The 27,545-nt window shown below is 54.0% G+C and overlaps 1 protein-coding gene across 5 annotated transcripts in view; it reads left to right on the forward strand.

The window, feature by feature from the left end:
* CTIF (cap binding complex dependent translation initiation factor) overlaps positions 1-27,545 on the forward strand; it is a 266,106-nt gene that overhangs the window by 138,365 nt on the left and 100,196 nt on the right. The window lies entirely within an intron of this gene.

Genomic DNA, 27,545 nt, shown 5'->3' on the forward strand with positions numbered 1-27,545 from the left:
TCTCCTACCAACCCCTTAATTCTACACCACCCACCTCCTCATCAGCCTCCCCTCCCTCTGCCTTCTCACTCTAAATCCAGAGAGGTCATTTAGAGTGGTCATTAATGTGTTTGAGCCTCGTGTCGCTGCTGTGACAGCTCTGCCCGGCTCTGGTGGACATCCCTGCCTTCCCACAACCATCCTCCTTTTCACATCTGGCCTCATGGTGAGAGCCCTGGGGGATACGCAGTGCCTCCTGAAATCTCTCTCTTCAAGTCACATCTGCCACCTGTGCTTGCCCCTGTCCTTCACACCATCAGTCACCATCAGGGTCCTTTATCCTCCAGAGGTGACTGAGTCCCCCAGATCTTGTTGTTCTATTCAAGTCCTCAGCAGATGTGATGATGTCTACCCACATGGGTTGGAGGGTCTTCCGCCCAGAAGCTGATCAGGAATTACCCAGCCAGAGTCCTGCGCCTGTCCCCCGGCTCATTCACAGGAGCCGTCTCTACTCGTGAACTCTCTACTCGCGGACTCCATACCTCAAATGCGCCTGCTTGCTAATACGCATGCGTCATGCCAAGGCCAGTCGCCACGCACAGAGGGGTGACAGTTTGAGTGGTGCCACAGGCAGGGTCCCAGCTGAGGTCAAAGGAGGGGAGGCTCTGTCTTCTGTTTTGACTCTCCTACTGTCAGCCAGTGTCCTTCTCGTGGTCTATTTAGTCCTTTAGTGCCGTGTTTGTCACACGTGTGTGCTTTTTGTTGGTGAATCTGCTGTTAAAGATGGCCCCAAGCATAGCGCTGAAGTGCCACCTGCTGTCCCTAAGCACAAGAAGGCCATGATGTGCCTTAGGGAGGAAATGCGTGTGACAGATGAGTTTCATTCAGCAGGAGCGGAGGGCTGCGGGCTGTGCGTTCGCCGGTGCGGATCAACAGCAGAGATGAAATTAGGATCTCGAGACAGAAACACACATACAACAAGGCTGGTGAAAATGTGACCAGAGGCCTGCGGGGACTAACCCTGTTCCTCTCCTGGGAGTAACAGTTCAGCGTTCACTCACTCAGTGTTTGCAATGACTTCATAGAATGTGCCTATGGTGAACGAGGAGGATTAGCTGTCCTTGTCCTTTAAAACAGGACAGAGAGATGATGAAGGTGAAGGAGCTGGTGGTTCATGATGGGATTCCAGGCCTGGGTGGTCTGTCTTATCTGTCTGTCTGTGGTAACTGGGAGGAGGAGAGGGGGTCCGGGGACCACCTCCTGTGCTGGTCACTGCCCAGCTTGGCTTCACCGAGTGGGCCTCTGCCTCATTTGTACCATCCCGGAATGACGCCGTCTCCAAAGCCCCCACAGACAGCTCAGCCCTGCAGTGACTGTCATTGCCACCCTGTCATCAGGAGCTCGGGGACCGCGAGACAGATCCATGCTCACGTTGCCCACGGTTTCTCTTTCTATCCCAGCAAGGAAATTGCCCTCATTAAGTCCCTGCTAAATATAGATAAGAAAATGGGACGGCAAACCCCCACCTGGCAGGCGGCCCTGTCAGATTCTGAGCAAAATGAGTCAGATAGGAATTATTTTTAGGATCCTCTCCTCCCTCACGCCCACCCCCAAGCAGGCTCTCTCGGAGAGAAGAGCAGCTCATTTCTCCAAGCCACATGTCCAGGGCCATTTTGATGGAAGTAGAGCCCCCAGACACAACTAGAGAAGACCCCAGGCATTGCACAAATCACGATGGTCTCAGAAATCTTTGTACAGTGCAAAGGCCTCACCCGGAACTCCTGGGCAGAGCAAGCAGCCAGGAGTGTCCCCAGGGAGGTGGTCCATGACTGACCCTCCTATGTGCAATGTGCCTTCCCTGGACCCCCGTCCTGCTCCTCCTCCTGAGGCACGCTCCGGACTGAAGACCTACTCTTAGCATCACACTTTGCAGGAACACAAGGCCCTGAGGGCCTCTCCCATGAAGGACCAACGTGTCCCTGGCCCAGGATGCATGTCCACGTAAGGGCCAGAACAGCTCAAGAGGTGGCCTGCCATGCAATTTGGCAGAGCCCCTGGGTGCCAGCTCTGCCTGCCAGGCCTGGACCCCTCCCAGGCTGCATCCACTGTTGGGAAGCAGGACAGTCCTCTCCGTTGGTCACTCTTCTCCCTTTTCCCCAGCAATCAGAACTCATTCAGGCCCTGAAAGCCCTAAATAGTAAAGTGGGGAGACCCAGGGTCATGAAAAGTGACTGAAGAGAAGCCAGGGGTACATGCCTGGTGACCTGGTGGGCAGGAGGTCTGTGACGAGGAAATTGATCAGAGACTGATGCCATCTCCACACTGTGTCTGGACACCCCCCGGGCCAGTCAAGTTGGTTTAGTTACTCCAACTCAGAGGTCTTGGTCTGTCTTTCTCTGAAATGCTGAGCATTTGCTAACTGACTCGCAAATGCTAACCCCAACCCTTCTTCCTCTCAGGAGCTCCAAGTGACTGGAGCTCAGGTACCAAGTCAACCCAGCCTTCCATGGGACAGTATGTATGGCGGGCAGCTGGGCCCTGGGCCAGGCTCACCTGCCTTCATCTCTCACCAGCCAGAGTATCTTGGGAAAATAAGGACTCTCCCCAAGCACATTCCTCTTAATGTCCTGGGGACAGGGTGCCGGTATTATGTATGACAGCAGGTACATGGGAAGGCCTCCTCTGGAAGTGCCCCTCAGAAAACAATCCCACCTTCTTCCTGACAGTCACTCCAAGGACCTCCACCCTGGACTGTGGGCAGAGGAGGAAAGGACGCTGGTGCAGGAGTTGTGGAGTCTGGGCCCAGAGCAGCTGCCCTAGGCTCTGGAAGCACAGTTTCCCAGCTATAAAATGAGGGGTGTGATTCCAGTTCCCAAGTGTGTGAGAAAGAGTGCAGGGCCAGAGACAGAGGACTCTTCCCAGAAAGATTCCATTCTTTAACCACGGGATGGGAAAGACAGAAGTGAGAACACTCCAGAGGCTGGCCCGGGCCCTCGGGGCAAATAAGCCGTGTCTCTAGTATTGTAAGCCCAGCTCACGTCCTCTCCAGAAAGTTGGTGAGAGGAAGGCCATGTCTGCTGCTCCTGGGTACATCTTTCTTCCCCATATCTAGTCCAGATCTGGACGCTGGCACCGTGCTGGGCTGAGCCATCATGCCCCCAGTCTCTAGCTGCCTGAGGTCAGATGTCATAGGAGACCATCTTACCCAGGGGTGCCTGTGCATCCGCCGATTCTGAGGGTCTTTCTGCCGGACTTGCAGGCAAGCTCGGCCCACCCCCAGCCCAGCCCAGCAGTCACTCAGCAATTCCACAGCACTTCCAGGGGCTCGCTGTGGTTGGAGCACTCTTTGAACCTTAAACAAATAGTGATCATCCTAAGGAAGGTGGGGCGATTTTATTTCCGTTTTCCAGGTGGAGAGAAGTGAAGCAACCCCAGCTCTCTGGCTTCAGACCCTATGCCCCAACCAGCTCTCTGCCCTCAGTCCCTCCTCCATGTCCTCAGCCTCCCTCTCCTGGGTCCCCCACTGCCTTCTGCATATACCCCCTGATCTCTCCATAGGGCACAGGGGTATTCAAGATAGCATGTCCTCTTAGTGCAGAGCCGGCTGTCATTCTCAGAGGGGCAGAGGGGAGGGATACTGTGTAACTCAGAGGCATGAATGGCTGAGGGGTAAGACTCCAGACCAGACCCCAACAAGCAGGGTCACCACCCTCCTGCCTTCTCTGTCCTGCACCAGGTCAGTCCTGCTTACAGACTCCTGTCCTCGACCAGATGACTCATGAGTGGACATATTTAGGAAGTCTTTGCAATAGACCAGAGAGTTCCCAGGTTGTGGGGCCCCACCCAGTGAGACCTGAAGGGAGGGTGGTGTGAGGTCCAGCTGGGTGGGCAGCTCTCAGTGGAGGGCCTCCGCCAGATACCTGTTCCTTCCCAGACCCAGGAAGATAAGCCCAAGGCATGAGGGTGCCTTTCACTCCCCAAGCACCCCTAGCAGTGATAGTGGGACAGGTTTTAAAAATACAGAGGAGCCTTCCCGCCCGGGTCAGCATTTACCCTGCAGGTTATTTCTGAGTCTTCCCAGTAACTTAATTTTAGCCATTTATTCCAATGCATGTGTCCTGGGGAAGCCACGGTGGCCTCTGTTATGGTTTAGAGTATTTTGGGAGGCCAGCCTGGTTTCCAGAAGTGATGCAGGAGCTCAATTAGGCAAGACACCAGCAAACAGAAATAAAATAACTCAGGCAGACAGGACTCCGGTCCCCAGAGGTGGTGCCTGTATCAACTCTCACAGGAGAAGGGAGGGGAAGGGAAGGGGTCTCCTGACTGCAGAGGGGGCAGCTTGTGTCATTCCCCCACTCATTGCACACCTGCAGGGACCTAAGTGCCCTTCGAAAGGTGAGCAAGGTGGAGCTTCCCATTCTTCCAAAGTAGACCAAACAAACAGAACCCAGCACCCGGAGTAGAGAGGCCCTGATCGTGGCAGACTGTAGGTGTAGACTCAAGGGTAGGTGGACACTCAGGTTCACCAACGGTTCATGGGGAACTTTAAAGTCCTAGTCACCAGTACATTGACAGCATAGAGGTTTTTGAGGAAATGCTAAACAGTTTATCGGCTTTCAAATAGGCCTACAGGACCCCTGTGCTCCCTGTGGACATAGCCCACCCAACCTGCCCACTCACCTTCCTCCCTGCCCTCCCACCTCCATCCTCACTCACCTTGTTCACTAGAATCCATCTTCTCCTGGTTCCTTCAACAGTCCAGAGGGCTCCTGTCCCCAGGCTGGCTGGTCCCTATGCCTAGGAGCCTCTCACCTGGCCCTAGCCCTCACCAGCTCCCTCTCCCCAGCTCCCAGGGTTGGCCTGCTGGCTCAAGCTGTGGCCAGGCTGAAAGAGTTTTCCCTGCCGTCCTGGAGATACCCCGCTCACCTGGAGCAGGTGTGGCAGCTCAAGGGTTTAGGGCTGGGCAGGAGGCCTGGGAGCACGCAGGGCACTCATCATTTGGGTCTGGGAGGGTGAGCCCACACATCCTGAGTCACCTCTGCAGGTGACAGAGGAATCCAGAACAAAAGCTGCCGCCCCCACCAGCCCCCGTCTGCGCTGACCCCTCCCTCAGGAATACCACTGCCCTTGCGTTGACTTCAAACTGTCTTTCAACGTCAAGGGGAGGATTCAGGGACAGAGGATCCAATTTCAGGCTTTTGCTTGTCAGGCTGACACTGAACACAGGAAAGAACCTGTGTGTGAACTTGACACAGATGAGAAATCTTTTTAGGAAGAAACTATACGAGATGGGGTTGTGTGAGCATTTGGACCTGGTGTCCCTAGTGGCCACAACAAGCATGTGTCCCAGACTGGCTCAGTGGCTCAGGGAGTGGGTGGCTCAGCCTCATCACCTTGAGCAAGAAACCTGGTGCCTTTGAACCCAAGCTGTAGCCATGGTGCAGAGAAGTTGGGTGGGATCCAGGCAGAGAGCAGGATTCTGGCTTTGCCTGATATCTAGGGGGATGGAAATCCTGGGGCAGATGTGGGCTGGTGGGGAGGGGTCATTAGGATCCCTCTAGACAGAGCATGCAAACCAGCTTCCTCCCAAGCCCCATCCTGCCCCACTGCCCTTCCTAGGACACCAGGGCACTGTCAGGTCCCCTTTCCTGGCCAGCTCTGGTGTTTTTTGACTATGCTTAACAACTATATGCAATCAAGGAGTCCACCCCTCCCTCCCCACCACCCCCACTGAGGACAGTGAGAGTGAACCCAGATTCTCTGCTCCTGGACCCCCCGATTTACTACTTCCATATCCCATCTTATGAAACGGGGTGTCTGGTTGATCTGGCCTTAGTGGGCAGCCCAGGGAAGGATGCTGCCCACAGGCCTGCCTTGACTGCCCGGATTTAAGGGAACGATCTAATTTCTGGCACACTAAGAGGTTCCTGTGGCTGGGAGGTAGCCGGGCCTGGGATTTCAGATCCTAAGACCATCCCACTTAGGGCAGATCTCCTCTCTGCCTGGACCTTGACTGCAAGTCACACAATATGCGCCACCGCAGGGCCCGCATTCCAGCCAAATGTGTAGGAGGCCCCTTGAGGGTGCTGAATTGTCTAGACTTGGTTCAAGTCTCTTTCCTAGACGTGTCGCCTTAAGGCACCACTTCACCTCTCGGAGGCATGTGTCTTATCTATAAAAGCTCACATCTACCTTGTATCTGTGCTCTGCAGATCAAATGAGATGTGGCTGGGGAAGCAGCCTGCAGCACCGAGGTCTCCACAAACACGAGGACTCTGTGCCAGGGTTTTGTTTGTATTATACACATGTTTGTAGTCGTGCATGAGCGTGTCTGGGTGTGTGTGTGTGGCTGCTCTAGGGACTCTGCCAGTTATCGTTGCCAGTGATAGTTTGCTGGAAACGGGGCTTGGCCTGGGTGTTTGTATTGGTTATCTGTGGCTGCATAACAAGTTACCCCAAAACTTAGAGCTTTAAACAACAAACATTCATTATCTCACCCCTTTCCAAGAGTCAGAAATCCAGGAGCAGCTTAACTGGATGGTTCTGGTTCAGGGTCTCCCCTGAGACTGTAGTCAAGCTGTCACTGAGAGACGTCACTATCTGGAGGCTCAACTGAGATTGGAGAAGACTCCCGCAGGGACAATCTGCTCCTCAGCTTGCTCACCAGGCTGTTGGCAGGTCCCAGTTCCTCACTAGATGTCAGGTGTGAGGTGAACCTCTTCACGGGCATGTTCACGGCCTGCTCCTGACAGCAGCTAACTTCTCCAAGAGGATGATCTGAGAGAGGAACAGATGGGAAGACAGGCAGGCAGACAGACAGACAGACACCAAGAGGGCAACTGCAGGATTTTTTTACCACCTAATCTTAGAAATGACATCCTGTCCCTTCTCCCACATTCTGCTGGTCTCACAGACTGACCTTGTACCATGTGAGAGGAAGCTACCCAAGGGTGGGTGAGACCCCTGGGGACCATCATGAAGGCTGGCTCCCACAGCTCCTCTGCAAGTTCCTTGCTTAGCTCTCAGTCCCTTCCTGCCCAGGACTTAGTCTCCCCTTCAGGGTCTCTTGTGTGACTGCAGCCAAATCATGGGCCCAGTGACAGCTCTGCCTCTTGGTTCTGCCTCCGCGTTGTCTCTGGGAAAGGTGGCGTGTGTTTGCAGCTGGTTCGTATCTCCACGGGCTTCCTGCTGTTTTAATCAGCTTCTTCACTGTGACCAAAAGACCTGACCAGACACTGAGAGGAGGAAAAGTTCATTTTGGCTTGTGGCTTCACGGGTCTCAATCCATCCATGGCCGACTTCACAGCTCTGGGCCCAAGGTGAGGCAGGACATCCTGGAGGAAGGGTGTAGTGGAGGAAAACAGCTCAGGACATGGCACCAGAAAGCAGAGAGAGGGCTCTGTTCACCAGGGACGATATATAAACCCCAAAGGCACACCCCCAGTGACCTGCCTCCTCCAACCACCCTACCTTCCTCCTCCAACCACCCTACCTGCCTACGGTTACGGCCCCATCAATCTACATGGGTGGAGTGACCCGCGGATCACATTAAAGCTCTTGGAGTCTAATCATTTCACCTGAACATTCTTGCATGTTTCATGCATGAGTTTTAGGGGACACCTCATATCTAAACCATGACACTGCCAATATAATTTGGGGGCTCCAACAACTTCTTTTTATTTTGTGGTCTCTGTTCCTTCCAGCCCAAGTTGATATAATTCTTTGGAAAACTTTATAGGTCTTTTGTAAATCCTCTTGGATTCTAGGTCACTAATTAAACCCCACCCCCAAGTCTTTTTAAGACTGTCCCTTTTCTGCATTGGGCAAGGGACAATCCATACCCTTGGCGTTTTAGAAGCTCTGCTCTTTGAAAAGATCTGAGAATTACACTGTCACCATCTACAGACTCTTTGGTCCAACTGAATGATACTCTGAGGCACCGCCTCTGGTCTAGCTAAGATCTTGACAGAGGACTTCACAGTGACACCCTCTGCCTTAGCCCGGGACCCTGCTTTCTTGAGAACGCCTGGATCTGATCTTTACCCAGAAGTCATTTCCTAATTTTAGCATCATCTACCATCTGGGAAGTCTGGGGAATCTTGAAAATTAGCAAGTTCTGGTTCCTTTTTGGTAACAGTCCTTCTTTTAACTTGTCTCTCTCCTCTCACCAGGTGACACCTTCAACACCAGCTGGAAATCCCCACAGTGAGGTCATGCAAGCCATTAGATAAATTCTCTATTTTTCATCTCACTACCAGAGGCAGAGTTGCTAAACTTCCTGCTGCTGCATAGCAAGAATTCCCCCTTCCTCTTGTTCCCAGTCACCTATTCCTCACTTCCCTGAAAGCCCTCACCAGTGGTGACCTCAGAATCTGTGTCTCTATCTCTCCTTGTAGCACTTGAGGTTTTCACTAACACTCACCTTGAAATTATTCTGGTTCCTGCCCACTGCCCAAGCCCAAAGCCACTCCCATGTTTGATTTGTGCTATGGCCATACCCGACTTGCAGGCACCAAAAGTTGTATTGGTTATCTCCTGCTGTGTAACAAAGAAGCCCCGAATTAGCAGTTTAAATAACAGATATTATCTCACACAGTTTCCGAGGTTCAGAAACCCAGAAGGGATGTAGCTGGGTTGCTCTGGTTCTAACATTGTAGTCAAGCTGTTGGCCAAGACTGGAGTCATCTGAAGGGTTGGTTCAGATGGAACTGAAAGGTCCGCATTCAAGCTCACTGACATGGTTGCTGACAGGCCTTGCTCCTTGGTGACTGTGGGATTGTAACTGGGCCTCTCTGTAGGGCGCTCATAACAGAATAGGGAGTGGGAGGGGGGACGGGAGAGTGGAAACTGCCGGGTCTCTATAACCTAGTCTCGAAACCAACATGCCCTTCCTTCTCTCACATTGTATTAGTCACACAGACTGACCCTTTACAGGATAGGAAGGGTCTAAGCAAGGATATAAATGCCAGGGAACTTGACCACAGGTGGTCACCTTTATCTGTTGAGTGTCCCTTCCTGTTTAACTGGTTTTTTTTTCCCCTTTCCACCTTTAATATTCTAGGAAAATCTACCAGTAGCTTTGAAAGGTTCAAGTTTTCAGGTTTATCCTCTCTTCTGGTTCAACTTCCAATCTTGCCGAGAAGGCCCTCCGTACCCTGTTCTCTGCTCCCTCCTCCCTGCTCCCGGCAACTCTGTTGTGAAAGTGAGGTAGAATGTTTCCTCCCTGGGGAGGATTCGGGGGCCAGAGGGTGCTGCTGCCGGAGCTGTGGGACATACCTCCCCCCGGGTCCCAAGGTGGTTCCAGGAAGAGGGAACCCTCCAAGGGCACACGTTCACACACACAATTTTCCCTAAACTCTGCGACCTCAGTGATGACAAAGGTCGGGCTTTCATGGGAAGCATATTGAAATACCGGAATCTTCCAGAACTTGGTGGGGAAGGCTTCCTTGGGTAGGTGGGAAGATATATTGATATTAATAACACAAATAAAGAACTCCTGCCCGGCCTTTCTCAGAACTCCACGATCACCCTGGGATGTGGGCGGAATGAGAGCCAGTGTCCCCATTGTAAAAGTGATGTAACTGAGACCCAGGAAGGCTAGGTGACTTACCCGAGTCCTCGCAGAGTTGAGGCTGGTTCTGGACACCTGGGTGTCCAGGTTCCTTTCCACTGGGTTCTGGAACGCTGGCCCTGTGCATGGGGACACTCTCTTCTCCTCACCCTGCCAAAAAAACTGGTGGTCTGGAGCCATCTTCCTGTCCGGGGAGGTGGTCCTGTGAGGATAGAAAAGTGGATGTCACAGGGTTCTGTTTGAAGACGGGGAGAGGCTCCTCAGAACTAGAAATAGTCTGGGGGTGTGACACAGCTGGACAGTGGCAATGGACAGACAAGGACTCCCTCTCATCTGCCCTTTCTGATCTGTCCAAAGGCCCTTCCTCTCCACGTTGAGGGCATCCATGGGAGAAGTGCTTCAGGAGACTTTGTCCCCAAGTGAAGTGATTGGGATGAAGTAATGATAATCCCCTTTACTCTAGTGGTTCTGCCCTATGCAAATGCCATAGCTCTTTGTAATGATTTAAGTTTATCAAAATTTAAATCTCAGTCATACTGGCCATGTGTGACTGATAGCCACTTCAGTGGACAGGGCAGATAGAGAATATTGTCCATATCACAGAAAGTTCTGTTCAATGGCCCTGACTGCAGACACCTTCCCGGGGCCCCGGAGAGCCAGCCATAGGGCAGCTGAGAGAAGAGAGAAGAGTGGAGGAGGACAGATTAGAAGGTTCTGGAGGCCAGTAAGGAAGAGGGGACACTAAAAGGAGAAAGCTAGGGCAGGGGGTGGTGCCTGTGGGGCTCAGGCAACGTTGGCTCCCCTCAAGCTGGAGCTGCGATGGGACAGTGCCTACCCTGCTGGGGATCCAGAGCATCTACTGTGGTGTCCTTGCTCAGGAGCTCCAAGCCCACTCTGCAGCTCACCAGGACCCCATGAGCTGGGCAGCCTTCCCCAGACCTGGTGGGGACATCACCCAGAGAGCCGAGTGCCGAGATCTATTCATGGGTGATGCGCACAAGTCCTGTGGAATGGCAAAGGTGCCGGGAGTTTATGGGGAACGCACAGTCCTTTGTCACTGCAGCGGGGCTCCACGAACCTTTCATTCCTGGAGAACTCTATCCAAGCTCCTCTCCAGCTGTGTCTTCCTGGTGTCCACCCAGCTGGTATGGGTTTGGTTTGTTTTTGGTAAGTGAAGGGGTGTGTGGATGGATGGAGTTTCTTAAAACAAAATCATATTTGGAAACTAACTACGTAAGCCAAAAAAAGAAGACTTCCTTAGTTTTAATCAGGTTGGAACCAGAAACCCAGCTGTCTCTACCAGTTCCCACCTGTTTCCACCTGTCATGACAGTCATCATTGAAGCCACCCTTTACAGAGCACCTCGAGTGCTGGGCAGCCCACCTGGGTCGGGGGTCAGCTCACTTTGTAAAAGACCAGAGAGTAAATGTTTTAGGCTTTGTGGGCCACGGGATCTCTGTTTGCCACTGTGGCATAAAAGCAGTCTCAAGAATAGGGAAATGAGTGACTGTGTCCCATAAAACTTTATTTGCTAAAACAAGTGGTGGCTGGATCTTGCCCACAGGCTGCCATTGTCCAGTCTCTGATCTAGATGATTAGAGCCCTCTGTCACCCTAGAGATGCAGTTTCTGCCCCACCTTAGAGTTGAGGAGACAAGGTACAGGGTGACCTCTCCTTCCTGTGTACTCTGAGGCAGGCCCAGGCCTGTCTGCATAGAGCGCCTGTCCCCTGGGGCTGTGTTTGGATGTGGAGGCCACCATGGGAGATCTAAAGATCCAGGGTTCCTGGGAGTAGCCGGTGACTCCTAAGGGACAGCAACTGAACTTGGAAGGCTGTAGGAGAGAGCAGTCCCATCTCCCAGCTCCCCTGAGGTTGTGAAGGCGCACCTGAGCGAGAGAGGGGAGGGGCCAGCAGGGCCACACAGGCAGGAGGCAGAAGTCGCCTCAGGGGTGGGCTGAAGCCTGGACCCTGCCCCATGGAACTCTCCTGAGCCTGCCACAAGGCAGCCAGTGCCTCCAACTGTCCCCTGGAGAAGTCTGCTCTAAAGCCACCCCTTCAGCTGGAGCTCTCAAGTCCCCAGCCTAGAGCTAAGGCCACAGCCCGAAACTTCTTCAGGCACAAGAGGGACCTTGCTCACGGCAGCCCCAGCTTCCCCAGGGCTGCTGGACATAAGCTTCTCATGGGCCAACCTCCACAGCTCCCCAGCTGTGCTGGAGGGTCAGGGCCGCCCTGCCCCCAGCTCGGGGCTCCATCTTGCACATGGGTAGGAAAGGGCCAGCTCAGGGTCTTCTCATTCACACCCCCAGCAGAGGTCACAAGCACCCCCTTACATTGGAAGATGAGGAGGAGCAAGGAGGGAGGTCAAGGGGCACCGGGGACTGTGCCCTGCACTTCCCATCAATGCCGCCTGCCTGTTTAGACGAAAGTGCACCTTCCCTGTGGCCCCTCCCAAACTGTAGGCACCCCAGGGACAGTGGGGGTGTCCCCTGACACACCTCTGTGGCTGACTCTAGGGAAGTTTGTGCGTTACCGATAAGGGAGGGGGTGAAGGGGCAGAGAGGCAAAGCGGAGCTCTGTGGGGACAGGCAGGATGGAAGGGAGGTGAAAACCCAGTGTGGGCCCCTGGCATGGCGCCTGCACCCCACCTGCCTGTTGGGGAGCTGCAGCCTCCCTGTGTGTTAACCCAGAGCCGACCTCGGCCCGAGTGGCTGAAGCAGGACTCAACGCCTCATTGCCAGCTGCTGCTCCTCGGGGAAGCCGTTGGCTGTGGGGCTGGGAGGTGGCCTTTCAGGGCAATGGCAGGTGCCCAGGCCCCAGAGAGCCTCTGTCCCTGGAGAGGAGTAAGGGGACACACTGTCTGGTCCCCTAATGGGACCCTCAGTGAGCTGACCAGCCTCAGTGAGTTGATTGATCCTGGTGGTGTTCAGAAGGTGTGCAGGGGCCAGGCAGGCACATTCTGCCCCTGAGCACCTTGGACCCTGAAGATGAAGGAAGAATGTTCTCACAGATCTGCCGGATTTCCCCTTGGTCAGAGCAGAGCTGGCAGCACTATGGAAGAAGATTGCCTGGTCTCTTCCGGGCCAGACTGGTGGGGACCTCCCGGCTCTGCCTGGCCCAGCAGGCCCCCAGACTGTCTTGGAGTGCTGGCTTCTAACTGCCCCTGGGGATCGGAACCAACGCAGCCCTTCTCTGAGTCCCCCAGGCTGGGTCTCAGCCGTGATAATGGCCTCAGACCCACCCTAAGAGTCCCCTGTGCATTGAGCAGGTCTCCATTCTCATGGAAGTGGATGGCAATCTGAAGTCAAAGAAAAGTCCCCAGGGGAGTCATTTGGCAAAGCCACTAAGTATGGTGGGTCCTTCTTACTCTGAAGGCCTCCCCTGTGAGCCCAGGGTCTAAGCCAAGAAGGGAGCGGCCAGCAGGGGCAAGGCCAGGCTGACTGGAAGAGAGGCCTCAGGGCCCCTCCTGTACCCCCAGAGACAGAGACTGGGGAGACCCTCAGGGGCTGCACCTTGCGACCATGACCGCCCACCAGAAATAGGCCAGCCCCCCCCCCCCCCCAGCGTTGTGTGGCTACAGAGGATGTCCAACCAACATTAAAATTATTTGAATCCCAGGATGCACTGGGGTGCGCCTGCAGCCTGTTTGTCACCAGCGCAGCATTCTGGGGGAGAGAGGAAAATTGGCTTTCAGAGGCTGACGCACTTTGCCGTGTGGGCCTCGCCCCATGGTGATCCCCAAGGAGTGGGGAGCCATGCAGACGGGTGAGTGGGGGATGGAGAAGGTGGCTGTGATCAGTAAGTGCTTCTCGCAGGCCTGGGTCTGTGCCAGGTATTTGAGGAGCCGACAGTCTTGTCAGAGAGAGGAAATGAAGATGTCTTGAAAAATTCACACTTAACAACAGTGTTGTGTGTTTGCTGGTGTGTACGTGCATGCGCATGTGTGTGTGTGTGTGTGTGTGTGTGTCTGTGTGTTCTAGGTGCACATGGGTGCTTATATGTGTTATAGGCAAGTTAGTGTGTGCATGGTTGCCACGTGTTTGTGTACACAGGTGTGTGCATTATTATGTGTCTGTGTATGTCTCCATGCATGCGTGGGCAGTGTATGTGTATGTGCACAACTGTGTGTGCGTGCGTGCGTGCATGTGTTGTAGTTTAATAAATGCCACGACGCCCTGGACTTCAGAGAAAGGGTTTAGCATGACCAAGCCTTCCTAGGCTTGGTCTGCCTCTTCTACAGGCTGGGCAGGGGGCAGGGGAAGAGGATTTCTGGTCATAGAATGGGCACAGGCAAAGCTCCAGAGGGGGCACCTGCAGGCCTTCTGTTCAGGGACCGTGGGCAGTGGGCAGGCCTACCTGACTTGGGAGGACACCCGAGGAGCTGTGGAGTGAGAAAAGGCAGGGAGGTGAGTCTCTGCAGGGTGCGTGAAAAGCCAGCAGAGAGCTGGAGCTGGTTCGCCAGGCTGCGTCTGTCTGTTGACACCTGGCATGTGGACACACGGGTACGTGAAGGATGCTTGTCACTAGAGGGGCAGCAAGGGCCAAGGCTGGAAGGCCTATGGCATTAGGGTGGAGGGGCAGGCAGTTCCTATTGGGGTTGGGAGAAATGAGACCAGAAGCTGCAAGTGGACAGTGGGAGAAGTCGGAGGTTGGGAGGTGAGGCCAGGGAACCTGGACGGATTCTCTGTGTCCACTGTCTGCGGGCTCGAATTCTTGTCTTGAGTCTCAGGCCCAGTGCTTACCTGTCATGCTGAAGTCTGCAGAATGCTTGATGGTGATGAAGTTTTCCTAATCAACATAGATCACGATCAGAGTCTGAGACATCCGGGGACTGAGGGTAGGTCCTGCCGGGGAGTTCTGGCGGCCCCTCAATACAGGGCGGAGCTGGTAAACACTCCACAAATGTTTGTGGAGGGAAGAACAGGAGAGGGCCGGGCTGGTTGTGATCCCGGATGTCGTGGGAAGTGGAAGAGTTGGAAAGGGCACACCAGGGTGGTCTGGTGGTTGGGATGGCCTCGTTCCTGGGAATGGTTGCCACGAAGCATTTTCCCTGGCTTCTCCATGGCAGCCACTGTCCCTTCCCGGAGTGTTATAAAAACCTGCAATTACCGGGCCGCCTCTGGGTGGGATCATCCAGACTCCTCTTCTTTCTTTCTTCCAAGATACACTGAGTCAAGTCCGGGTCAGGGCAGAAAGGGGGCCTCTCTCCCACACTCTCTGCGGAGCTGTGGTTGAGGAGTTTGGGGATGAGGAAGGTGAAGGGGGCTGGACGGATGCCCATTGCCTCTCCAGGGTTAGAAGGCAGCCATCATCCTGCGCTCAGCATGCTCTGGGGCCACTCAGCAGATACCACACTGCCCCTGGGGCTTGGTAGAGCCCCAGCTCTACCAAGCGGAAGCCCACGCTGTGGATGGAGGCTTGGGAGAGGCCTGGGAGCAGGAATGTGTGCTGCGCAGCTAATGGAGAGCTCGCCCAGCCTGCCGCTCCAGGATGGCTCCGTCTTGCTCTTTCCTGTTCTTCCAATGATTTTCCTTTGGGGCATATTTATTTCCTGGCTTCTCGCCTTTGCCTGTGTGAGTTGTGGGGGGCATGGGGAGAGAAGGAAAAACTTATAGAAGGGTGGCTCCAGATCTGAAATTTTCACAGTGGAAGGAACAATAAAATCAACCTTGTGGGTCAGGAACTTTCTGGACCCACTGCACCGTGGTCGGTGAGCCCCGCCCTCCCAGATGGCCCTCCTGGAGGAGTTGACATTGGTTCATCCTCAGGCAGGAACACTGTAAGGAATGTCCTGTTGGGACAGGCCAGACCTCAAGGCTTGGCCTCCCCATCCCCAGGGGAGCATATATTCACTCCTCTGCCATCTGACCATTTGCCCCCGGACACTTGCTACACCACAGACGACCGAATGGCATTTGTTCAACTTGCTGTTCCCTGCTAACCCTGCTTTGCATGCCCAGTGCCCTTTTCCCAGGGTCCGCCACGTGGCTCTGTGTCACCAGCAGACCTAGGCACTACCTGATGCTCTTGTTCTTCCTTCCCAAGAAGTTGGCTCCCTCTGTAGCTTGGCCAGGTATAGGTTGGGGTCACTTTCTGCACACGGTCCTCTTATTGACCATGGTGACCACTTCAAGGCTCATGGAGATTCTTTTGTCCAGACTCCTCCCTTTGTAGCAGCTGGGCTCCCCAGAGTCAGTCATCTCTTTTGCAGAGCTAGATTATGACCTGGGTCTCCAGCTCCGCCCCTGAGAGTTCTCCGAGCATTTGACAAGGCCCCGGCCTGTCTGTCAGCAAAAACGAGAAGATTTTTGCATTCAGAACAGGAAGAAACCACAAAATGACCCAGTCTCCTATAAGCTTCTGCACAGTGTTCCAGGGACTGTTTGCCCCTTGCTCAGCTGCCCTGGAGACACCCTTGGCTCCGCCCCTTCTCTCCACCGCATCCAGGTTCCCGTCAGTCCCTGCCCTCATCAGCAGCCCCTGCCTCTTCCCACCTCTTCTCCTGCCCTCTGGACCAAGGCACCTTGGGCTCTCCTGGAGACAGTTCCTATAAGCTCATTGGTTTCTGATTCTGCCTTTTTAAATGTCACTGTTTTGTCCAGAACCCTCCGGTAGTCCCGTTTCATATGGAATAAGAGACAAAGTCCTTCCAGATGATATTGGCTTCATCACCTCTGACCTCATTATGCACTCTCCCCACCTCCCCCTGTGCTCTAGCATGCTGGCCTTCTTGGGGATCTTGACCCGTCACAGCAAGCCCTGACCTCCAGGCCTTTGCTTTGAGGGGGCATTGCAGGGACTTGCTATCCCCTGGCCCTGGATTGCTCCTCTCTCCCCTCCCCCAGGTTGTTGCCCACTGCTGCTTTCTCAGTGAGCCCTGTCCTAACCACTTACCTGAAAGTACAACCGGCCTGGGGGTGGGAGGGGCGCCACCATGCACCAGCACCCTCCCCCTCCTCCCTGGCTTCCTAGCCCACAGAACCGACCATGCTCTGGCATCCGACTTGCTACATCTGTTGTCTTTATTATTGCCTCTCCCCACTAAGCGGCCTGCTCCGCAGGGCCTGAGTGTTTTGTCAGATGGTTCCCCAGGGCCTGGACCAGTGCCTGCACCCAGTGAGTGGATGGATGCTCAGTCAGTATTTGCTGACTGAATGAATGATGGACTTGGGAGTGGCCAGCTCTGCCCAAAGGAACTTCCTTTATTTTCTCAGAGCCCTTCAGCTCTGCAGTTGTGGTCCAGCCCACTGGCAGGACTACCTCCCTCTCGAGGGTCTCCCTACAGCAGCCCAGACATAAATTGGCTAGACAACGCAGAAAGTTCCAGCATCAGAGTCCAGATTTGAAGCAAGAAGAAATGTCAGTTCCCGCTGTCCACTCTGGATGGTGTGTCACCTGTCACTAAGGCTTCTTCTACTTTTTGGGATCCATGAAATTCTGAGCGTCATCATGGTAGTATTAATTGTTCCTTGTACCCACCCCCAGCACCCTGTAAAGTAGACGTGATTCTTCCTGGATTCCTCCACCCAGGGCAGGGGGAAGTGTGGGTAGAGTGAGGGTGGGCCCCAGCTACCTCCTGCTGGGGTCTGCCAGGCCTGCCCACTGTGTTGAATAAGGTCCTAGAGAGCAGGAGTGTTGGAAGGACCCTGCCAACATCAGCCCATGTCAGGTACAGTTCTATCCCCGCTTTATGGATCAGGGAACGGAGGCAGGGAGAGGTCACAGAACTTGCCATGATCACACAGGAGGCAGAGGCAGAGCCAGGGCCTGAAGCCCAGCTCCGCATGTCTGTCCCCAGGGAGGACAGCCTCGGCCAGACGGAGGTCCTGCCCTTCCACCTCCATCGACTCCCAGACCCGGCCCCAACCTGGCGCTCTTCCTGCCCCCACCTGCCAGGCCATCTACCCGGGTCTCCATCAGCCAGCCTGTTCCCCCTCTGACCACGCCTGGCCCTTCCCTGCTGGACCTTCCTTCCTCCCTCCCAGAAACCCACCCTGGTGCTAGGCTCAGCCTGGTCTTAGCAGGCTCCGCCCCTCAAGTCACACTGGTTCTTCCTCAGTTTATCACAACCCCTGTCTGGTGGGGTGGCCACCATCCGTCAGAACATCCCTGGCTCCCCTGGTCCACGCCCTTGGCCTGCCTTGACTGTCACCCTCCCCTGGTTTCTTCATGTCCCGAGAGAGGGCAGAAGTGTGAGCTTTCAGAAAAATAGCCACTGCTTCCTGACCTGTCCCAGGGTCAGCTTGGTGGAAATCAGGAACAGTCAAAAAAACCTAAGTGTTAAAAAACTACTGGCAGGCTACGTACAGGGACACACACCTGTAATCCCAGTGACTCAGGAGGCTGAGGCCGGAGGATTGCAAGTGCAAAGCCAGCCTCAGCAGTTAAGTGAGGCTCTGAGCCACTTAGCAAGACCCCATCTTAAAATAAAAGTAAAAAGGATTGCAATCCTTAGGACCAAAACAAAACAAAAAATTACTGTCAGGTTGTAGAGATGTCCCTGTGTTGTGTCTGTAACACTTCCCTAGCCACCACCCCTCTCCAGGTGCAGGAATACGGCATCGTGGTGAAGAGCATGGGCTCCCCCAGCTTCCTGCTTCCTGGCTGGGTGGCTTGGGCCAAGTTACTTAACCTCTCTGTACGAGTTTCATCAACTATAAAATGAGGATAATGATGTGGCCATCCACCTCGTAGAGTTGTAAAGAGGATCAGGATCGGATCAGTTTGTGTTCTTCGGACAGTGCCTGGGACACAGTACCTCACAGGTGTCGGCCAATGTCCTGTGACACCTCACAGGTGTCATTTCTTGTTGTTATCATCATCATGACAAAGGGAACCGGGGCCCAGGCGGTGTCTCCGTGAGCCCAGCGGCACACAGCCGGGACCACAGGGTGGACTGGAGCCGGTGGCCTGTCTCTCCCGGCAGCGTCCCTGTCACTTGGCCCCTCTCTCCTCTGGTGCCGTCGCTGCCTCTGTGGGGATCTGAAGGACCACCAGCCACACGGGCTGAGGGAGAGGTGGACCCTCTGTGCCAGCCCCAGCCTCCCTCATCAGCCCACTGGCCGTGTCACCTCCCCTCCTGACCAGTCCATAGTGAGAGGCCTGCCTTGACCTCCCAGCAGGGGGAGTGGGCCGTGAGGCTGCCCCAGGAGGCTCCCCCTGGGCTGTCCTGGCCTCACCCTCCTGTTCCCTCAGGACCGCTCAGCACAGCAGGGGACACGCTGCTCTCTTTCCGAGGAACACAGCCAGTGAGGGCTGCTGGGACCCAGGACCCTGAGGCCTGACTCCCAGGCTCTGAAGTGCCTTCCTTGTCCCAGGGGCTCAGGTCCCACAGCAGGGACCCAGACACCCACCTCCAGTGCAGCCAAGTCCTGACTGAGGCGAGCCAGGCAGCAAGCCCAAGGGCGCAGTGGGGTCCCTGCCTTCAGAAGGAGTAGGGACACAGGCCCCAGCATGGGGACGCCCGCTGTCAGCAGCAGGAAAAGGTGCTGGGGACTCCTGAGCACTCCCTGTGGGCCGGGTGACCTGGGCAGTTCCAAGAGCTGATGCTCAAGTCTTGAGACTCCCCACGGGGCACTCCCCAGAATCCAGACCCTGGGAATGTCCCCGAGGAGCTGCAGACCTGAGGTCACCTGGAGGAGGCAGAGGCTGCCACAGGACCCCTGGGGACGGCAGGGGAGACCCCTTCTGAGCTCATGCCTCCCAGTTCACACACAGGAAGTGAGAGCACCCAGCCTGGGCTCTGTTTTTGTGACAGCTGTGTCCCCTGGTGGAGGGAGCTGCTCCCCAGTCCCTGCTGTGATTCAGGCACCTCCAAGGGACAGCTCATTCAGCCCTCAGAACCTTCAACTGTCTTTATCATTGTTATTCCCCTATGTCACTCATGGGGAAACTGAGGCACGGACCATTAAAAGCCCGGGAGGGGAGGGCAGGCATGGAGGAAGTGGTTTGAACCAGGCCCAGCTGGCTCCAGAGGCCTGCCCTCACCCCGTGCCAAGCGGGGGCTGAACCCTGTCCAAGGCGCCCAGAGAGTGGCGGGACTTGACAGAGCCCGCCAGGGACTCGGCCCCTGGGCCAGCGGATCGCTCCGCAGCCCTCCCAGCACTCGGGTGGTTTACACCATTAGGTAGTTTTAAATTATTTTCATTCTTGGTCTAATATTTAATTTTTACCCATAATGGACAGTTGGTTAAAGGCAGGAAGCATTAAAGATCACCGATATTAAAAGGCTGTTTCGTGAGAAACATGTAAGTGGTAATAATCCTGCACGTTGGCCTCAGGGAGTCCTCCCGGGACCTGCGAGGCCCATCCATCTGGCCGGTGCTCTCAGACAGCGCCTGCGGCCTGCAGAGCTCGCCTGGCTCTGGAGAGAAGGCAGGGTACCTGCCTGAGCCCACACGCATCAAGGCCCTCCCTCCCGCCTCCAGGGTGCTATCTCGGTGGAAGTGATTACCAGCACCTCCTGAAAACTCTGGGTCTCATCATTTAGAAACAAAGCAAGACTACTTCAAAACAAACCTGTGGATTTTTACTAAAAAAACAACAACATGAAATTCAAGAATTTCCAACAGTGGACCACCGGTCCTGTTTTTGCTTTGATTCTTCCTTTGCCTTATATAGACAAGCCTTAGCCTACCGTTTAGTGGGTATCTGGTGCCAAAGCCACAGGGTAATGGTGATATGTCATTTTGAAATTTCTTTGTAGACAATCCTGCTCTTGCCTTCATAGCTCATAACAAGGAACAAAGGAGAATGTAGATGGGGAAGATGGGGAAGGTTCCATTTTCCCCCTGTTTCTGAGGAGTATTAAGGATTGTATTAATATGAACCTTATAACTCACTTCCAGTAACATCAATCTAAATACTGTTTTGGACATGAAATAACTTCTTCGTCATATGCATTTTTTGAATCCTGAGGGTGTTTGTGAGGCAATATATTACTGAGAGGAGTTCTCAAGTTCAGAAGACCTGAGCATGGCTCCGTTTCCACAAGGGTAAAAACAAGAATAACAAAAACCGATCCCTTTGGCAGGCACGGTGGTGCAGGCCCGTAATCCCAGTGGCTGGGAAGGCTGAGACAGGAGGATCGCGAGTTCAAAGCCAGCCTCAGCAACTTAGCGAGGCCCTAAGCAACTTAGCAAGACCCTGTCTCTAAATAAAATATAAAAAGGGCTGTGGAGGATGTGGCTCAGTGGTAAAGTGCCCCTGGGTTCAATCCCCAGTAACAAAAAAAATTTTTAAAAAGAGAAAGGGCTGGGGATGTGGCTCAAGCCGTAATGCGCTCGCCTGGCTTGCGTGGGTTGCTGGGTTCAATCCTCAGCACCACATAAAATAAAATAAAGATGTTGTGTCCACCGAAAACTAAAAAATAAATATTAAAAAAATTCTCTCTCTCTCTCTCTCTCTCTCTCTCTCTCTCTTTCTTTCTCTCTCTTTAAAAAAGAGAGAGAGAGAGAGAGAAAATGACTGCTTATTGTCATTGAATGTCACAATCCCAGTGATTTGGAAGGCTGAGGTGGGAGGATCACAAGTTCAAGGCTAGTCTCTGCAATTTAGTGAGACCCTCATCAACTTAGCTGTCTCAAAATAAAAATAAAAATAAAATAATCAAAATGTCTGGGGATGTAGCTCAGTGGTAAAGTGCCCCTGGGTTCAATTCCCATTTCCAAAAAATAACATACATTTTCATAACCATAACATAATGACTATCCACAGCCTTACCCTGTGTTTTCTCCAGTTATCTTAGATCGTGAGGTACATTTATCCGTCATGTCTCTTCAGTATCTGTGTGTGTGTGTGTGTGTGTGTGTGTGTGTGTGTGTGTGTGTTGTTGGGGATGGAACCCAGCGCCTCACACATACCAGGCAGGCACTCGAACACTGAACTACATCTCCAGCCCTTTTTAAGTTTTATTTTGCCAACTCCACTTCACATGCTGCCCAGTCTAACCTCAAACTCAGGCTCCTCCTCCCTTGGTCTTCGAGTAGCTGGGATTACAGGTATGTGCCACCGACACCTGGCTCCTTAGTCTTTTGACCCGGGGTGGCTCTGGTGTCTGTACTTCATGACAGTGACTTTGTTTTTGAGAATGATTAGGGTTTTTGTAGAAGGGCTCTTGGGATGGATTGCTCTGCCATGTCCTTGTGATTAGATACAGGTTGTATGCACTTTAGGGGGACACGTCCTCGGCGTATCACGTCAGGGGGTACACACTGTCCTTCAACCCCGTGACTGGTGAGGCCAACCCTACTGGCCTGGGTAGGGTGGAGTCTGCCGAGTCCCTCTGCTGTAGAAATTCCCTGTGTGACTAGGAAACATCTCCGGGAGGTCATTTGGAACGGGGCCAGTATTCTGTTTCTCCTCAAACCCTCACCCTGTGGCCTCTATTGATGATTTGTGCCTGAAACAATGATTATTATCACAGTTGCCAAATGGTTTTTTAATTCCATTATTCCTCCCAAATTTCCTAGTTGGCTTTCTACCACAGGGAGAGTTGTAAGGATTGATCTGAAATTCACCCCTCCAAGCCTCAGGGCCCCTGCACAAAGCAGGCAGAATGTGACAACCAGAGCTGGCGGGGCATAGGAACACTCTGAAGGCCTGGCTCCCCCAGATCTCAGGAGAGACCCTCCGAGGGCCAGAATTCCAATTCCCAAATGCAGTCGTGAATGAACAGCAGATAAACTGTGCTTGAGGAGGAACCCAGACGCCACTGGCCAGCCAGTGCCGAGCCTTTGACGTCCCCTGTCCTTGCCTAGATGTCTCCCCACCGGTGGGTCACTGTTGGCTGGTAAACCTGGGGAACCCCAGGCAGGCTGGCCAGGGGGAACAGACATGCACAGGGCCAGGCAGGCTTGGGTGACCTGAGTGTTCACACCCGAGAGACACTGCTGCCAGGACCATCGCTCATTTCACACCCAGGAAACCCGTAATTCAGAAAGGCTGTGAGCAAGGAAATCGGCCTGTTCAGAAGGGTTTTGCTTTTCCCAAATGGCCCTCATCAACCGCAGCCCGGCCAGTCAGCGGACAGACCTGGAGAAAGCCGTCCTGCCCTCTAGTCCCAGGACGGGCTTGGGTGAACAGAGGCGCCCAGCCGGGGGTGGGGGGGTCGGAGTTCTTTTAGGTAGCAATGAGAAATTCTTCTTGGAAGAATGCAGAGGGGTCAGACGCTGAGATAAAGTACACCGGCCCCAGAGACCAAGATCGGGATCAGACCCGGGCCCTGGCTGCGCTCCCGCTCAACCTCTCAGAGGGTGCAAGGTTCTCACAGAGTGTCGAGAGAACTGAGTGGGAACCCCTGTGTCCCCAACAGGTAGGAACCACTCAGTATGTCCCTTAAGCCCAGGTACATTGATCCCCTTATCCATGGAAGACAAGTTCCAAGAGCCCCTCAACCCCAGTGGGTGCCTAAAACTGCAGCTGGCTCTGAATCCTGAATACACTGTTGTTGTTGTTGTTTCTATAATAAGGTTTAATTTATAAATTAGGCACAGGAAGAGATTAAGAATAATAGCTAATAATAAAATAGAACCACTGTACAACATGCTCTAATATGACTTGTGAATATGGTCTCTCACTCTCAAAATACCTCTTGCGCTCTTCTCACCCTTGCGCTGATGTGAGATGCCACAAGGCCCACGCACCAGGATGAAGTGAGGTGAGTGACCAAGCACTCACCAGGTACTGTGGACCCAGCTTCTGCAGTTTGAGGTACAACAGCAAAAGTTTCGTTTTCCTTCCTCACAACTTCACAGATTTGTTCTTACTGTAGATCTTAACAGTCTTGTCATATAGCTTTTTCTTTCCTTATTAATTCCAGAATTTTTTTACCTTTTCACTGAAAGAAAGTACTTTACATCTTCCCTTTGGAAAGCCAAATTGCCAGCGTCACTACTCTTGCATTTTGGGACCATTACTAAGTCAACTATGAGTTACTTGAACACAAGTACTGCAATATCTTGACAGTGAATCTGACGACCAAACAGCCATTAGGGAACTAACGGGTGGGTAGTGTATACAGTATGGATACCCTGGATAAAGGGTGAGTCACATTCCAAGAGCAATGGAAGAGGGTAGGTATCACTGCATCGTAGTACCGCTCCAGCTGGAGACCCCCTGGCAGCCACTGAGATCCAGGAGGACTTCCTGGATGAGGCAGTTATCACAGAATGGGCAGATCATCACGATAGCCCGCTGGGCCTGTGGCTGCAAGCTCACAACAGTCCCAGGCAGCCTCTACCACCGTGGGCACCCCTGCCCGTGAGAAGTCCCCCCCTTGGTGACTCCAGCTGTCCTGTGCCTTCCCTCCACTGGCCACTTCCCCTCACACAGAGGCTCTGCAGCTGGGCTCACTCGGGATTCAAAATGGCTCTTAGGGTCTTCTCTGCATCCCCCGTCCTCCTTGCCCCAGCTTCTCCTAACTGTAGGCTGCTCTGCTGTGTGGAGATGGTGACATTAAAATAGGCAGTGGGGAGATGGGGTCCTGGGAGATCAACTGAAGTCAGTCACTCATGGAGTGAACCAAGGCCAGCTGAGGTGGATGCTGGTGGCCAGACTTTGACCTAAAGGAAGTCAAATCCTTTAAAACTCAGAACCCCATAAGATGGGTTTTCAATTTTCTCAATTTTATACATAAAGAAGCTAATGACCAGAGAGGTTAGGGAACTCTGCTAAAGTTGCACAGCAGAGTGCAGTGTGTCAGGACTTGAACTCTGAGGGTCTGGCTCCAAAGTCCATTCTTTGAACGACTAGAGAGTTCTGGGAATGCCCAGACCTGCCAGCAGGCTGCAGTGAGGGTCCACAGGCTGGACCTAGGAGGCTGCAGGGCCTGTCTGGGCCAAGCGGAAGGGCGAGGGCCTTCCCCTGGAACCATGCCACCAGGTTCACGTGGAGCCTGACAACTCCCAAGGGCAGCCGCGTGCTCTTCCCATGACATCACGCTGCCTCAGAACTTTGAGGCCGAGGATTCTTGGAATGCCTGATTCACCCTGGAACAAAAATAATACTTCGTATTTATAATGTGCCTTTGTTCCCCAAAGGCTTCCCTGCGCTTTAATGCACTCTCAGCTCAGACGGGCCCCGTGACCCAGGCCGCCATGGTGCAGAAGGTGGGAGCCCACCCTAGTGGACCTGGAGTGGGACCAGCGTCCCCATCCTGCAGGGGAGCTGGGTGGTTTGGAGCCATCTGGGCAAAGTGGGCCAAGAGCCCCGGGTTGCCCGCAGCACTGAGAGGAGGGCCTCCAAAATGCCTTGAGATCACGAGCCCTGCGGTCCCATCGACTGTCCCCCAGAACCCACTTCCCAGCCTTTGGTGCCTCCCGAAGTCGGGGACAGCAGCAGGAGTCTGCAGTTCTCCCCATCCCCGGCTCCGAAGTGCAGCCGGGAAGCAGAGGGGCCACCCCCAAACTCAGCCCCCGCCCCGCCCCACAGGCCCAAGCCTTAGGCAGCAGCGGCTGCGGTGGGGAAAGGATGGTTCCCAGCACACGCGGAAGCCCAGGGGCCACGCGTGGCTTCTGCGGTTTTCCCCAGACACAGCGGAGCCGAGGCTAGAGGCCGGAGGCCGGATTTCCAAAGGCCCCATCCAGAACCTTCCCAGACTCTCCAGCCTCCCCACCCCTGGTGGGTCCGGCCCAGCCAGCCACCTTCCCTCTGCCCGTCTGGCCCACGCTTCTGCACCCCTCTGTGCCGCAGGACAGCCCGTGGCCCCCACCCAGTGACTTTGGCCAAGGCCTGGGGTCCGCTGGCTCAACAGCAGTGCACAGGCTGTCCCAGGCCTCAGGACTCCGGAGCATGCCTTAGAACCTTAGAGCAGGAGCGCAGGGTGGAGGGCCAGACCCCCAAGTTCTAACCCACACTCTGACGCTTGCAAATTGTATGTCCTCAGGCCAGTTCTTTTTTTTTTTTTTTAATTAGGTATATAGGACAGCAGAGGGCATTTTGATCCATTGTACACAACTGCAGCACGGCTTTTCCTTTCTCTGGTTGTACACAATGTAGTGTCACACCCTATGTGCAGTCCACATGTACCTAGGGCAGTAATGTCCACCTCATTCCACCGTCTTCCTGCCCCCACCCCCCTCCCTACCTCTCCCTCCCTATGCCCCATCCAAGCTCCTCCATTTCTCTCATGTCCCCCCCATTATGGATCAGCATCCACTTATTAGAGAGAAATTTCGGCCTTGGGGTTTTGGGATATCCTCCAGCTCCGTCCATTTACCTGTAAATGCCATGATTTTATTCTCTTTTAATGCTGAGCAATATTCCATTGTGTATATACACCACAGTTTCTTTATCCATTCATCTACCGAAGGGCATCTAGGTTGGTTCCACAGTTTAGCTGTTGTGAATGGAGCTGTTTTAACGTTGATGTGGCTGTGTCACTATAGTGTGCTGATTTTAAGTCCTTTGGGTATAGACCAAGGAGTGGGGTAACTGGGTCAAATGGTGGTTCCGTTCAAGTTTCCTAAGGAATCTCTGAACTGCTTTCCAGAGTGGTGGCACCAATTTGCAGTCACAACTTTTCAATTCTCTGGTTGTACACCATGTAGTGAGTGTCACACTCTATGTGCAGTCCACATGTACCTAGGGCAGTGATGTGTACTCAGGCTGTTCTTTACCCTCTCTGAGCCTTGCCAAGCTCTGGGAGGTGGGGTAAACAGTCACACCTCTCTCTTAGGGGCCAAGGAAAGCCTGGTCTCTCACACCGTAAGTACCTGGTGGGTGTTTCTGTGGATCCATGAGATCTCTAGTCCTCTTGCCTCGGGACATCCCTCAGGGCAGGATCAGCCTCGTGACCTGTACAGGGCCCCATTTTCAGAAGGACCCATGGTCTGATGTGTCTCTCCTAAACTTCTCAGTTGTGTTGAATAAGGAACCCGTTTCATTATGCACTGGGGGCCCCGGGTCCCAGGGCCAGCCCTGCCTCCAGGTCCACAGAGCAGGCCAGGGCCTTGTGCTCCTGTTTCCCTTCCTTCACGTCCCTTGTCCCTGGTTGTGAGCTGGATGTCTGTCTCTCTAACTGGTAGACTCCTGTCTGTCTGTCTCTCTGTGTGTGACCATGCCAATCTTAAACTCCTTGTGGTGACAGCCCTGCCAGACCTAGGAGATCTGGAGAAGGTTCTTCTGCATCTGCAGGAAGGGGATACTTTTGAGGGCAGGTCAGAGGAGCACACAGGACAGTTTGGTGGCAGAGACAGGGATGTGCTGTGGGCAGGTTCAGACTGCAGTCCTGGTAGGGGTCGGGGACGGGATCCTGGGAGGACCTGGGCCTGGAAGCTCTATGGGAGTGGGGGAGTGCTGAGAGGTGGCCCAGGGACCAGCAGCTTTTATCACATGGTCTCCAGCGTCCTTCAGAGTGTCCCCAGGTCCCTGTGGCCTTGGGCAAGCCCATGGAGTCTCCCATTAGCCTCCAGGTGAGCGGGCCTCAGAACAAGTTAACTAATGGATGCTAACGGGTGCAGCCCTCTCCCATCATTCGCTGGCTCTGCAGTTGGGAGAGGTCTTTCTCTGCCTGCAGGGTGCAGAGAAGTCCGTCAGACCCTGGCGGCTCTGTCGGGAGCACTCCCTGGGCCAGGGAGACGTCTGATTACTGAAGCTTTTGTCCTTCCTGCAAAATACCAAAACTCCCAGGGGAACTTCTGCCCCGCGCGCGTGGCAGAGACCTCAGCCCTGAGCTGTTTCCTACCCAACTCTGAGCAAACAGAGAGCTACACACTCTGCTGGCTGGAGGAGAGTCAGCAGCATGGTCAGCCTTCTGCAGCTGCAGGGGGGTCCCTGATACCCTCACTTCTCACCTTGGGATGGGGAGGAGAGCTCTGCAGGAGTGGGCCTGGTGCAAGGGCAGTCCTCAGGAACCGGCCCGCACACTGCTGCTGCTACCACCATGGTGACAAAGATGATCCTGGCAACTACGGGTGACTCGGTCACATACACTCTGCGGCAAAGCCCCCTGTTCTCCACCAAGCACCAAGATCTCGCACGTCCCTTCCATGCCACCAGA

This window comes from Spermophilus citellus, assembly GCF_964194105.1.
Source record: "Spermophilus citellus genome assembly, chromosome: 12".
Classification (NCBI taxonomy): Eukaryota; Metazoa; Chordata; class Mammalia; order Rodentia; family Sciuridae; genus Spermophilus; species Spermophilus citellus.